Source organism: Tamandua tetradactyla, chromosome 20 (genome assembly GCF_023851605.1).
Source record: "Tamandua tetradactyla isolate mTamTet1 chromosome 20, mTamTet1.pri, whole genome shotgun sequence".
Lineage (NCBI taxonomy): Eukaryota > Metazoa > Chordata > Mammalia > Pilosa > Myrmecophagidae > Tamandua > Tamandua tetradactyla.
In genome coordinates, this window is record NC_135346.1 from 257,414 (window position 1) to 271,074 (window position 13,661).

The window sequence follows — 13,661 nt, forward strand, 5'->3', positions numbered from 1 at the left end:
TCCTGGAAGTTGCCTATTTTCTAGCTTAATTAAAGATTTTCTTCTTGAATTGGTTTATTATTCATTATTCATTCAGAAAAAAAATCCCTATATCCCCAACTAAATAAATTATTTTGTGCAAAAACAAGCCCAAACTGATGAGTGATTCTTTCAGAACCCTGCATTCCTCAGAAAAACTGCACTTCACACAATTTTAACTCCACTGCAGGGCTGTCTCCACGAATGTGGGAACCGTGCATTGTACAGGGCCCAGATCTTAGTTGAGGCTCTTCCCCAGCCTTCTTAAAAACTCTTAATAAGACTTGAATGGGAGCTGTACATTTTCATTTTCACTGGGCCCCCAAAAACTATCTGGCTAATCCTGGACCCATACCCCCTTTCCCTCCTCATCCTCTTTGAGAAATCAACAGCACACGTGTTTCCATCAGTATTAACAAAGTCCAAAGTTGGCACCAGGAGTACCTCCCCAGGTAAATCACTTACTTGTTTTACTTTCAGTTCCACTTTTTTAAACAGTTATTCAGTTTATAGAAGAACAACTAAAAGTTCTTGCAGTGTAGGTTTCTTCCCTTCCACGTGTGATGGAATAAATCCCGCTCCCCGCTAGAAGGCGGTTCAGAGGTACATGCCATCCGCCGGGCTTGGAGCCACAGTTAGACAGGACAGAAACTTCTGAAGATGCGGTATTCATTCAGATGCGGACAGGGCGAATCAAGGTGTGGCTTATCCTTGTGCTTGGAGCCTTATAAAGAGAGGAAATTTGGACTCAGTCAGACAGAGAAAGCCACAGGAAGAAACCAGAAATCAGAGGAAACTAGGACAGAGAAAGGAGAAAGAGGCCAGTCAGCCTGTGCTGGGGCAGAGACAAAGCCAGGCGCCCGAGGACAGCACCAAGCCAGCATCAGAACGCAAACTTCAGGGGAAAGGGGCCTTGCTGCTTCCTCGATCTCGGATTTCTGGCCTTCCACCCCACAACAAATAAATTCCTGCTGCTAAGGCGAACCATTGTGTGGGTTTTTTAATAGCAGCTCTGGAAAACTAAGACACAGTATAATTATTAAATTAAATATAATAAGCCCTGTACCAAGTTCATTTCCTTTGCATACCGAGATGGACGTGGCTGGACAGTGGGGAACACTTGCAGGTGGTGTCAGGTCCAGGTTTCCCACCTCATGAGATAAGGAGATGCAGGTTGGCCCCAAACACTGAAGGCTCATTGATTGAGAACATTTAGGAGCACTTGCTCTAATTTTTATTTGTCAGAGCAATTCTGTAGCAACAAGAAAAGTCCAGCTAAGCATTCTGCAAACAAAGAAGCAGATAAATATAATTAGAATCAATGGCTTTACCCGAAACTTCACCTTGTAATTTTATCATGCACATGGTTTAATTGGTGTCCTTTCTCTAGAATATGCATTTTTCTGCATTATTATTAAAAACTCTTCTATTCTTACAATCAAATTAATTTCAACCAAAAAGTCAGCATCTGTTTCTCAGTTACAAACATATTCAGAGTTACACAGATTTCCTAAGGAAATTTCCTTTTTTCCCCCTGTCCTTTTTTAACTCTATTCTTATGTGCAAGATTCTATTCGTTGAAGCTTATTTTTACACATGCAAATTCCATGGCAAACTGCTTACCTTCTCTCAAGTACCTAGCAGATTGACCTTGACTTTTCTAATTCACATATAGACACTTTCTGAAAGATTGTCAATAGAGGTAATGTTTCTTCTATATTGAAGCATACCACATTTGGAAGAAAAAGTATTCCCCCACAATAACCTGGTTATATAATTTATTTTCAAATTTTCAATTGTTAATGCTATTCCTGGAGTTTTTCCAAGAGCCAAACAAACAAATAAATAAATAAATAAATAAATAAATAAATGCTTTCACCATGAACTTCATTATTCCATGTAATATTAAACTGCCTTGACTAAAGACCTATGCCAAATGCACTTCCCTTACTAATTAACTTGGTAATTACTTATTACATTGATATTCAAATGTACTAATCAAATGTTCATTTGTAATTGTATTACATTAACACTGATTAAGGATATATTTATGACTTCAAGGATTACATTAAACTGTAAATGATACAAGTGTTGATTGATGTTAAATTATACCTATCAAGTAAAGCAATTTCTAGTGAACACTGGCAGTTGATACAAAATGTTTTGTTATGCATTTATGATGTCATGAGAAAGTGAATATGCTGACTTTCTAAGAGTTTTGAACATGGAAAATTAAATAACACATTCGTAACTTCTAAACTCTCACATTTCTTCTACATCAACATAAATCATTAAATTTAACACAGTCAGTATAAAAATAAGATTCTTTTTTTGGAAGTAGACAGATAATTTGGAACAAGAATCTAAATTTCAACATAGGCATTGAGACTGTTTCTAAGGCAACAAGAACAGAACAATTATGATGTGTTTCAAAAATCATTCTCCTCTTAAAAATGCGTTAGGATGTCTGATGAAATAAAGAACTTAAAAATATCCCTTCCAAAATCCAACCAAACTAATCTAAGATATCACTCTGGAAAATATCTGCAGCTGCCTATGTACCTGATCTGTTTCAGTTATAGCATGAGGTTTACTGAGCATTTCGAACTGTGTTTCTGTCCAATCTGCAGCTGGAGCAATCAAATTGCCCAGTCATATGAAGTATGCCATACCAAAATCCCTTTGTTCATTATTTTAAGAAATTCCATGAAAATAAACAGATATTTCCATTCCTAAACCATAAATAAGCTAAATTTTTTGGTTACTCTTGTAAATTTGGTGATTTATAATTGTCTTAAAATTATAAAGGAGTATTGATGATTTATTGCTAATCATTGTCTGAAGTGAATCCAGTAGTTATTGGAAATACTAACAGATATTCCAATAGTCATCTCTCCTACCACAGCGGGTTCTTTCTAATTCTCCTTCCTCTTTACTTATTTGTAACTTATTTCTCTGATAGTGAAAAATTTGACTATCTACAATTTTTTAAATTCTGCTAGATGTAAAACTAAATTAAATACTTTAATTAAAGAATATTCCTTTTATGTTCATTTTTTTAAACTTTTTATTGTATACTATAACATATATACAAAGTAAAGAAAGAACAAAGCAATAGTTTTCAAAGCACTCTTCAACAAGTAGTTACAGGAGAGATCCGAGAGTTTGTCATGGGCTACCATATGATCCTCTCAGATTTTTCCTTCTAGATGCTCCAGAATAAAGGTGGCTAGAAGGCTTAAATATTTTTTTATCATCATAATCAACTTTTTTCTTTCTTTTTTTGGTGAACAATAACATATTTACAAAAAAAATAAGTTTCAAAGCACAGAACCACAGTTAATTGTAGAACATATTTCACAGTTTGACATGGGTTATAATTCCACAATTTTAGGTTTTTACTTCTAGCTGTTCTAAGATACTAGAGACTAAAAGAGATATCAATTTAATGATTCAGCATTCATATTCATTTCTTAAGTCCTATCTTTTCTGTATAACTCCACCATCACCTTTGATCTTTCCATCCCTCTCTTTAGGGGAATTTGGGCTGTGGAAATTCTAAATTTTGATACTGGAAGGGTCTGTCACTAATATGGGGTAGGGAGGTGTAACTATCTGATGTTCTGGAGAGCCTGGGCTCTCTAGGTTTCAGGACTTATCTGGACCAGGGGCCCATCTGGAGGTTGTAGGTTTCTAGAAAGTTACTCTAGTGCCTGGAACCCTTGTGGAATCTTATAAATTGCCCTATGTGCTCTTTAGGATTGGCCAGAATGGTCCTGGTTGGGGTTAGCAGGTTATGACAGGTAGCAGGGTCTACCTGAAGCTTGTGTAAGAGCAACCTCCAGAGTAGCCTCTTGAGTCTATTTGAACTCTCTCTGCCACTGATACTTTATTAGTTACACTTCTTTCCCCCATTTGGTCAGGATTATGTTTAGTTTTGATAGTACCAAAGCAAAATATTGTATCCAAAGTATCTAAAATTAGTTGTTCCCTCCATTATATTCAGTGGGATTAAGTTATTCACTGGTAATATAGTTAAGTTCTTTGGTTGAAATTCCATTTGGTCCTCCCTACATCCTGCAGTTTTTTATTTTCATTCAGTGAAATTCACTCAATGTGGTATGAGTTCTACAAATTTTGGAAAATTTATAGTCATGCATCTACCAACACAGTCATGACACAGATTAGTACCAGAACCACCAAGATTTTCTTCTCCTACCCCTTTGGTCACCCATTTCCCTATGCTGTTACTCCTAACAGCAGCAGCTGAGTTCCATAACCCTAGAGTTCCACATGGTGTTGGGAGCTATGCACCCTGAAAAAACAAGTCCTTAACCTAAATCCACTGCCCTGGTATTAACTCACTGTAACTAGGATCTACTGTTGAGGTCCCTCCAGACAAGGTGTGGCCCACCTCAAGCAGGATGGGTCTAAATCCTGTGACTGGAGCCTTCAGAAGTGGAATGAAGGAAGCTGAAAGTCAAAGGAACCTAGGGGCGCAGGTCCACCTGGTACCCTGCCCTGTGACCACAGAGCCCTGGGCCGGGGATCCCCAGCAGCGAGCCCCAGACTCTCATGGTCCTCGGGAAAGCCCTGCCCTGGAGATGATTTGATCTGGACTTTCCTAGCCTTGAAATGTTGAGCCAATAAACTCCCTTTTTTTGAGGTAAACCATTGTATGGTATTTGCTTGAGCAATAAGGAAACTAAAATATTTTGCTTTTTCTAAACTATTCTGTGAGTGCATTTATATAATATGTAGGCTTTACTGCAACATGAACAATGATGAAGCATCCAAGTGCACTGTGGATTAGAGTATTTCTCTTTTATTTCTCATTTATGATTTCATGGATTTTGATGATCTCTTTTAGGTGTTAGGGATTGTTATTTTTTTTCTTAGAAAACTGACTCCTTTATCTTTATTTAATGTTTCACTGATAATATTTACTGTTCTGAAGTATCTTTATCCTAATATCAATATAGTTATTCCAACTTCCTTTTGCTTAGGGCTCACATGACAGATTTTCCCTCAGACTTCCATTTTTAATCAATCTATGTTTTTATAAGTAAACTGGGTTCCTAGTTGCATTTTTGTCAAGTCTCTGTCTTTAATTTGTCTCTTCAAATGATTTATATTTGTTTACCGTGACTATATATTTGGATTAAAATCTAACCATTTTAATTTCTTCCATTTTTACTCTATTTTCTGCCTTCTCTATTATTTATATTTCCACTCCCTAATATTTATTTTTATACTAATTGTAAACATTAGTGTTTACCATATGCATTTTAATTGATCAGAGGTTACCTTCAATAGTATTGTAGCTCTCTATGTGTAGTACAGAATTTTTTTATAAGTATACCACCATTTCCTCCCTCCTATCATTTGAAAGTCACTGTCATATATTCACTTTTATATATTCCATAAATAAACATTATTTACTTCTAAAATGAAGAGCCCCTTGATGAATTATTCATCTAGTTACTGTTTTTGCTTTCCTAGTTTTTCAATTTGATTCTTTCTTATACTTCCCATCTCTCTGCTGAAATGGCCCCTCTGGTCTTCCATGCCTGCCACCTTTTCCATTAAAGCCTTTAAGACAGTAAACAATTACTATACATCCTCTGAGACAGTTCCAACGTCTGTTGCATATCTGTTTATGTTGATTGAATTGTCTCAGACGTGCATTGATTTTTCTTTGCCTTTTTTACACCTCATTATTTCTTTTGAGAGATTAGACATTGTACTGAAGACAGCAGAATCTGAGGTGAGTAATTTGTGCTTAGATAAATTGCTAGAGACAAACAGATACCAGTAATTTGTCTTTTTTTCTGCTGTGCCTTTGCTGTGGTGGTTTGCCCGTTTCCGGTCAGTTGCCGGCCTGGCTTTGGGGTTGACTTTTTGTTCTTATCCTCACTGGATCCCGGGGCTTCAAACCCCTCAGCTCTCCTTGCCTTTAAGGATTGGCCAGACGTCCCCGATGTCCGCTTGAGCCTTCGTGCTGGGTCCTTCCCCGGGGCGGTACCTGGGCGCGTCTCTCACGCAAACCTGTTCCGCGGTGGGTGTCACTGGACAGTGTTCACCCGGCACCGGGGTGGAGGTTGTTCTCTCTTCTCCCTTCAGCCTCCGTTTTAAACTGGGGCTGGGCTCGCATCTTCTCAAGTGCCCCGGAGCTCCCCAGCTCTTCTTCTGGGCCCAGTGGACGTTCCTGCCCATTCCCCAGGAAGTGTGCACGTGTGCGCGCGTGTGCGTGTGAGCGTGTGTTCTCATCACCAACCGCCCCGGGAATCCCGCTTTGCTGCCCCCCCCCCCCCCAGGGGACTGCTGCTGTGGTCCTCGGGGAGATGGGGACGTGGGGGTGGGAGGGTCTCTCCTTGGAGGCTGCTCTCCCCTCCCGAGACCCTCACTAATTGTGCGCTTTCTCCTCCCCCCTCCCCTGGCGCCCCGGGAGCCCGCACGCTCCCCCCCCCCCCCCACGCCTGCCCGCAGCGTCCCGTCCCCCGGTGGGTCGGGCTGCCTCGTCCTCCTTGCGGCCCCGGGAGCTGTCTCCGCCGGGGAAGACTTGCGTCCCCGCCGCCGGCCCTGCCCTTCCAGCTTCAGATGAGCTCAACTCTTCAATGGGCGCACGGAAAGCCCTGGAGACTTGCCGCTTCTCTGTAGCGCTGGGGTCAATGACCTTCCAGTCTTACCATTTCTGAGCAGAAACTGGACATTAGGTGGATTTTAAAAACCACAAAATCCTGATTTAAAAGCAGAAGCAGCACACAACCTGCAGTGGTCCTCCCAGTACATCGGATGCGCCCTGAGTCTCCTGCTCAGAGCCTCGGGTTTAACCGGGGCGGCATTCCCCCTCGCAGGTAGGACGTTAGGGAAGAAGCCGCAGTGTTCAAGCCCTTACCTGCCTGACCGGGGCACGCCGGGCGGCACCAGCGCTGGAAGTTGTCTTTCATGCCTTACAAAGCGGACGTGGTGAGAAGAGACGTGATAAGAACGAGGGTGTAGTAAGGGATTGCCATGAAGCAGAGAAGACACTGCTGGTAACTTAGTTATGAAAATGCCCACTAAAAACACTTCTATAAAAAAACATGTAGGAAGTCTGAATCACGTACAGATTGCAGTCTCAAGGCTTAGGTATTCAGAAAAGATAAAAAAGAACAAAATGATACGCATGTAAATGTTATCTCCTCACTTTGCTCTACCCAGAACATGTGCTAGTATAAATTCTTTATCCACAAGAATAAAACACAAAGGCATGATTTAAATATCGTATATTAGAAATTTTAAGTAATTCAGAAACGTGGGAGAAAAATATTTTGTGGACCAAGGAAGCAGTTTTATACTGACTTTCTAGTTAATGCCATTGAAAGTCAATGGTGTTTATAAAGAAGGAGAAAAAATGACCTGTAGGCTCAGTTCTTTATCAACTGAGTTTCAGCTTTAATAGAACCATCCATGCAGCATGTATTAGAGAATACATTGTCATAATTTTTAAGGTAATTCTCAGACAGTTTTTCTAATTCTGAAGCATTTTTATGACCTAGCAGTTACAGTGTTTATGTTCTGCAGATGGACACACTTAGAAATGTCCCAGCTGTCCACGAAGCTCGCATTGCTCAAGGGAGAGAACCATGAGACTGAATGTCTCTTTAGGCTCAGATTTAGCAAATAAGCCATTGAGATACCTTAAATGTGACAATTTTCAATACACAGAAATATCTTGATGTTACGTTGAAGGCTAAGCATTAAGGGAAAAAAAAACTGCCATAAATTTCCAGCATCATGGTATTAATGCACTTGTTTAGTAGTCTAAGTTTAAACAGTCCAAATTCTAAGAGTCTCTTCATCTCTGATTGGGCAGGTTGAACATGACCACACAGGGGCTGCCATGGCCTGAGACTCGGGGCTGAGTGCGTGGCCTCAGGCATTATCTGTGCAGGCGGGACCTAGCCGGGCTGGCAGTGTGGGGAGAGGAGCCTCGCTCAGCTGGGCTCCCCAGAATGCAGTCGCATGAACCCTTCAATGGGGGGCTGGGAGATTTGGAGATGCCGACCTTGAAGACTGCGGTGAGGCGGCCGCGAGCCAAGGCATGCTGGCAGTCAGCAGCTGCAGGCAGACAGAGGATGGCCCCAGAGTCTCTGGGGAAGCGGCCTGCTGTGGCGGCCCTGGGGATGTGTGGTGCCCAAAGGTGAGACACAATAGATTTCTGCTACTTTACGCCACCAAGTTTGTGGTAAATTGTTACAGCAGCATAGGAAAGTAGACTGCTTTAAAAATAGCCTATATATTTAAAGCACACTTACTTGTCAATATTTCAAAAAGTAGTACTGGCCTGAATTAGCCTGTGAAATTGACCTGCTTCACTCTCCTGAACAGAATATATACACTTAGAATGGGGTCCCAGGCGTCCGGACATCAGCAGGTAGCTCATGGGCCAGCAGAGACACTGCACTTTTCTTGTCTCTAGAAACAAATTTCATCTCAGATTAACACAAAAAAAAATCTTACTGCTTTTACCAAACAGACACATATTCTATATTGTACATCACCTATTTTAGTCTATAAAAAAGTATTTTTACAATGATCATGTCAACATTTCCATTCCCCTCCTCAACTGGTGATGCAAATTCAGTGTGAATCTGTAATCAATATGCTGCTTGCATTGATCCTGCCATGTCCCACATGAAAACAGGTAGTAATATTTAAATAGAGGGTGCTGAAGAATTTAAATCTGAGACAATATGATAAAGAGACAAATTTTTAATGGCATTAATCTATAGATTATCTTAAAAGGCTTGGGGCAGGGTTTTCATATCATACTTTCAAATTCCCACCAAATAAACAAAGGCACTTTTAAATTGATTACTTCCCCCTTTTATGCTCAAGAGTTGCTTTGCTTAGCTGTTTTTCAGAAGACATGCAATTAAAAACATTTTTTATTTATTAAAATAAAATATCACAGTCTGTAATGAATAGAGCAAAAGAATGACAAGATGTGACCTGGCAGTTACCCCACTCCAATAAGTTAAACCTGCAAATACTTAATGGTTCAAAAAAAAGCAAAAACAGAATGACGGAATTTTGGAAGAAATGTTTACCATCAGAGGCTTCAGGTGGCTACTTTAAAGGAAACACGTTAGCGTGAGGAGTAGTTTAAAGGAGGCAGACATGGCCAGTTGGAAGTCTAGCTTTTGTGGGTTGTGGAACCATCATGACTGATATCAGCTTCACAGGTGAACGCTGAGACAGGAAGCAATGGAAATGAGGGTCGGCAGCTGCGGGGAGGACAAAAGACCGGGGCGGTGACCATAGGAAATGGGAAGGGCCTGGGCCTTTCCCGCGGTGTCTTCTGACAGCACCTCTCAGGCTACTGAGCACGGGGTCCCCCAGGACCCTGTTAGGTGGCGTTTTCTAAGACTGTGGGGTGGGGGAGCCTGGCATGTCCCCCCGGCGATGCTGCTGGGCCTGCCTCCTGCATGGGCTTCGGGTGGGGGAGGGCTCAGGACAGGAGGGAAAGGCCTTGTTTATCCCTCGCTGCCCTGTGCAAATGTCCTTGAGTTTCAGATTGAACGGAGCCTCGAGCGGAACTGCACGCAATTAATGCCAGGAAGCTGTGGAACTAGTAACTGACTCCACTCCCACTTATGTCAGTTAATGTCTAAATGCATTATTTCATTTCCAGGAAACAGCTCTCCCAAAAACCTGGGGGGATTCCCAGCCTGAAGTGAAGGTTCCTCTAGTCCCCCAATCCCCTCCGATGGGCAGCTAAACCACCTCCTTTGTCCCCCTCGGACTTTCGGGAAGCAAAGAACCCAAACTACTCAAATTTAAAGAGACCATCCTAAAGTGTCATTTGAGTTACATTGGCACCCCTTTAAGACTTGTATGCAGAAAGGAAAAAGATAGGCAATTTATTCAATATCAGGCAGCACAGAAATCTGAGTCAAAATATTCATTCTGAATTTGGGACAGACGACTGTAGCCTGAGTTAAAGGAGTCAAAAATAGAGTAAATTCTCTTTATGAAACATAATGGTGACACGTACGGCACTCACAGTGTCTGGTGTTCAGCAGGCTTTGTTGGATTTAGTCTAGTGATACAGGGACATGGACAGGAGGCCGAGGGAAGCTTAGAGCTAGTGGAAGCCAGGAAATACCCATCCAAGATGCTAACTTTCATTCTCACAAAGAAGGTCACACAGACAGTGGCAGAACTTGGAAATATCAAGGTCTTTTATTCATGGGTCCTGACTACTTCACATCTGAATCACACAAAACTGTGAACGGCTGTTCTTCACGACTTTACCAAATCCCCAAAATGAAACACGTCATGCACCGTGGGTAGGAGATACCTAAAAGTGCCAACTGAGGGAAATATTTCCAACCTCCACATTGCACATCAAATCTTGAAAAATTGTAGAAAGAGATATTAAAATAAATAATTTTGTAATAGTATTAGAACAAAAAAGAGGTAAGTGTATCAGCATCTTTATCAGAAATTTTGAAATTTTGAAAAAATACAGTAGTAAATGGTGTCCGTCATTATAAGCTCCAGTCACTGGACACGATGGCTTCCTCTGAGAACTGCAAAACATAGAGCAAAGGCTTCTTTTATTCATGAACTGTGACTTAGTGTGTTGATTTCTATACGAATGGCTTCTATATCTAAACTTATGCTACATGCTTCACTTGGTCCCCAAATCAATGAAAAATATTTAAGTCTACAAATGGTTTTATGCAATGTAATAGTCTCTTGTCTCTTTATTAAAACTGTGCTTAAAGAAAATAAAAGGGAAGAAGCAAATCTAAGTATGGAATATCTAGTTCTATTCCTGCCAAACCTATATTTTTGGAAAGTATTATGTTTTCAGAAAACATTCTATTAATGATATTCAAGGTATCTGGGCAGTTACCATCCAGAACCCACAACTGAAGAATGGTCCGTGCGTAACGATGACTGCTTTCATGAAACAACTTGCTTCAGGAGCCTCCTGCCATGATTGCCATAGAAATACTGTCCTACAAAGGCTTTAGCAGCACAAGCCCTGCTCAGCTCTCTTCTTTTTGTGGAAAGAATTAACAATGGGGGACTAGTGAGTGCTCAAAGCTCCTTGGGTTTCAGAGCCCAGCGGTGACTCAAATATTTTTTTAATAATCTTGAGCATCAAAATTAATTCAATTAAAAATGTGTGGCAATCTCTGGATGTGAGTGTTTCTGCTCTAGGGGCAGCAATCTGGATTTCCCCATTCCACCCCCTGTGAGGTTGCAGGGAGATTGGCAAGGCTGGTATCATCAAAGCCCTGCCCATCAATGTAGTCAGGCTTCATTAATAACTCAATGTATACAATTGCTCCAAAAACAAACAAACAAAATTATTCCAATTTTGAAGAGTCAAATTTGGAGAATTTGTTTGAATACATTTGAAAGACTGATTATATCAAGTGTGGGTGAGAATGTAGAGGGGATGGACCTCTCATATATGACTGTTGAGGGTGTAAAATTATTCAACCACTTTGAAAACAATTTGGCACTTTTCTTAAAAGTTAAACATGCGCCAACCATATGGTGCAGCCACTCTATTCCTAGATGTTATCCAAGAGAAATTAGAAGCATATGCCCATACAAAGACTTATATGTGAGTGTTCAAGGTAGTTTTATTTTTAATCACCCCAAACTGGAACAATGCGAATGTCCATATACCCGGAAGCTGGTGGACAAACTTCAGTGTGTACATATAATGAAATACTGCTCATCGATGAAAAGAAATAAACTACTGACACAACAACGGGATTGAATCTCTAAATCATTATGGGGAGTGAAAGAAGGCAGACTCAACCCCCCAAAAAATAGCATCTACTGTGTAATTCAGTCAATACAAAACTCTAGAAGATGCAAACTCTTCTGCAGTGGCAGAAGGCGCATTAGCAGTTGACGGTGCAAGGGGCAGGCGGGAGGGTTTAGAAAGGAGGCTTTTGGGGCAGTAGACACAGGATGTACTTTTACTCTTGATCATGCTATTGGTTCTACAGGCATATACATACGGCAAAACTTATCAAATTGGGCAGTTTACTTCATGCCAATTTTACCATTTCATTTGCATGAAACTTTGCCAATTTTGGCCAAATTATTAACAGTTTTTGGCAAAACTATTAAAATGATATGTATCATTTTCCTACTAACAGAATAAAGGACACTCTAACACAATGACTGAGCAACCGGCCCTTTCAGTATCCCTGGAAGTTTTCCCAGACACCATCCTAAAGGTATCTCACCATTTCAGATTAACTAAGAGAGCCCTACTAACCTGAGCAGAGTGCCTGAGGTTTGAGACTCGTTTCTTCAGGAATTCCAAGGACTTCGCTGCTTCTCTTGAAACACGTGGAGCTCAGGACCCGTGTTTTGTGCTGGGAGCCCCATGCAGCTGCTCTTGGCTGCTTATCTTCTGGGGGTGATTCCAAGTAGAAAACAGAGCGTCTGGCAACCCGTTTGCAAGAGAAGACTTAGAATCCACATGTAAAATCAAAAACATACTAATGTCTCACTGCAGGGCTTCATTTGGCCCAGAGCGCTCATTTATAATCTATTTCCCAAGAAAGTTATCTGTCCTGATGTAGGAAAGTGCTTTAAAAAGTCTGTCTTAGGATGACTTCTTCATATGTTTTTCCTCAGGAAGGTCCTAGTTATTCTTATTGAATAATGCTCTCTAAATAGTGTAAATCAAGGCTGCATGTAAATAAACATACTAAATCAATTAGCTTCATTTGTGCATTGAAATTAAATTTCCTACTGAAAAAATTTTATGTTTTCTAAAAAATTCATTCTCAATTTCAATTCCTTTCATACACAATGAATTTGAAAATTTCAGGACTAAATATGCCACAGACTTTACAGGTTTTTAAAAATATTTGCAAAAAATTATTGTGCACAACCTGGTTCTAAAAACATATCTTTATACCATCATATAATATTTAATATTTATTTATCATACATACTTATATTTATATTTCTGATGATATTAACTCATAGTCACAATGCAGTCACAACAAACACAATTTAGATCATATATGAAATAAAATTATATACAAAGATATTTCATTGAATTTTTTCAGCATTCAGGATCTTGATTTATTTTGTATTTATAAGGATGATATGAGCAAACAATGCATGCTCTAAGCTAAAATGGAATGTTCTGAATAAATATGAGAAGTAGTAATAATATACACCCAAGGAAAACTATCAAATCAAGCACATATTTTGACATTTTCAAGTGTTCAAGAATGTTTTTGCAATGAAATAAATAAGTACCTGATGACCATTACCTTAAGATTTCTGGTTTTTGCGTGTGCCTTCACTTTCAAATATAGTATCGTAAGTGTTCAGTGAGTGCACTATTTCTAGTCATCTAGATAACTTAAAATTCTGTTTGTAAAAATACCAATAAATTCTTCATTCATGATTTGTTTTGAAAGTGCACCATGTAAAAATGCACTGCCCACCTGTACTTTCCATCCAGAGCATATGCAACTTAATTTATCCATTTATTAAAAACACAAAAATGAATTCCAGAATATTGTGCTAGATATTGAGCATAATTATCTCCAATCTTCACAATTTAGAAATGAATAATCTAAGATTCAGAAAGATTA

General features: G+C 39.9%; 1 protein-coding gene across 6 annotated transcripts in view; it reads right to left on the reverse strand.

The window, feature by feature from the left end:
• LOC143664813 (uncharacterized) overlaps nt 1-13,661 on the reverse strand; it is a 122,670-nt gene that overhangs the window by 37,434 nt on the left and 71,575 nt on the right. For 3 of the 6 annotated variants that reach the window (XR_013166597.1, XR_013166596.1, XR_013166599.1), the window contains exons 3-4: nt 1,085-1,302; nt 484-742 (exon numbers count right to left, since the gene is read on the reverse strand). The gene's annotated coding sequence lies outside the window, so the exon portion shown is untranslated. Of the gene's footprint in view, nt 1-483; nt 743-1,084; nt 1,303-10,245; nt 10,599-12,319; nt 12,515-13,661 lie in introns of those variants that run through there. The other 3 variants (XR_013166598.1, XR_013166594.1, XR_013166595.1) reach the window with 3 other exon arrangements.